The 1176-nt window shown below is 47.3% G+C and overlaps 1 long non-coding RNA gene across 1 annotated transcript in view; it reads right to left on the reverse strand.

Moving 5' to 3' along the window:
- LOC107673789 (uncharacterized) overlaps positions 1-656 on the reverse strand; it is a 763-nt gene extending 107 nt beyond the window's left edge. The window contains exons 1-2 of the long non-coding RNA XR_001632438.1: positions 534-656; positions 99-166 (exon numbers count right to left, since the gene is read on the reverse strand). This is a non-coding gene — a long non-coding RNA (uncharacterized LOC107673789). The remainder of the gene's footprint in view (positions 1-98; positions 167-533) is intronic.
- Positions 657-1176: the final 520 nt, after the last annotated feature.

Genomic DNA, 1176 nt, shown 5'->3' on the forward strand with positions numbered 1-1176 from the left:
AATCACTGGATATGGCATAACATATTGTTCACACATCTTTAAAGGCCAGAATCAGTCACTGAGACAAGCAAGCAGCAGCCTAATAAAAGACATTTTACCTCATTTATTCTTTCCCCAGTTATTTTATCAAATAGGAAGATCTTCTGCCTACTACATTTTCGGCAACCTTAATGATCAAAAGACAAGGAAAGTTTATTAAGCAATGAGTGGCATGCTTTGTAGTTGAATCTCAAGTTGATAGTTATCATTTCAGTTGTGAGGTGATCTGTGGTCCTGTCCACTTGTGTCCAAGTGACTTTGTCCCTGCTTTTTGTCGTTCAAGCAAAATGTATTGGGCTGGGTTTCCCAAAGTCAGTGATTGACATTAACCACAGCCCTTGGACACTGGCCACTTAAACACAGCTAAATAACTAAAGAACAAAATACTGTTTTTTGGCTACCAATGACCTGATGAGCTGAATAAATCTAATTTGCCTGAAGTCAACTTTGTCTGAGAGCAAATGTATTAATAGTGTGGATAAAGGTACCCTTACCCTTTCTTCTCTTCTTCACATATGGCCCCTCCTGCCTCACGGACTGGGAGATGGAAGAGGCAGCAGGTGGAGGACAAGACTGTGGAAGGGAGAGATCTGTGGTGATAAGAGATGGAGGAGAGACAGAGGTGGCAAAAGGTGCTGGTGAACAGATTGAGGTTTTTGTCCTTTTCTTCCTCTGTCGCAAAGACTTGGAGCATGGCAGTGGAGGTGGAGGAGGAGAAGAGTGTGGAGGAAAAACAGCTGTAAAAGTAGTAGAGGAGGGAGGAGAGAGAGAAGTTGGAGAGTGTGGGGAAGACTGAGGAACAAGGTTGAGTATAAATACAGTCTCGGGATCTTTTGTGAGGCTCTCTGGCTGCTCCACGGTGAGGCTCTCCGGCTGCTCCACGGTGAGGCTCTCCTGTTTCACGGTGTGGCTCTCTAGCAGCGCCACGGTGAGGCTCTCCGACTGCTCCACGGTGAGACTCTCCAGCAGCTCCACAGTGAGGCTCTCCTGTTTCACGGTGTGGCTCTCTAGCAGCTCCACGGTGAGACTCTCCTGTTTCATGGTGAGGCTCTCCGACTGCTTCACGGTGAGACTCTCCAGCAGCTCCACGGTGAGGCTCTCTGGCTCCAAAATGGAACTGTTGCACTGCTCCTGACT

The sequence above is a fragment of the Sinocyclocheilus anshuiensis genome, unplaced genomic scaffold (assembly GCF_001515605.1).
Source record: "Sinocyclocheilus anshuiensis isolate Anshui unplaced genomic scaffold, SAMN03320099.WGS_v1.1 scaffold716, whole genome shotgun sequence".
Lineage (NCBI taxonomy): Eukaryota > Metazoa > Chordata > Actinopteri > Cypriniformes > Cyprinidae > Sinocyclocheilus > Sinocyclocheilus anshuiensis.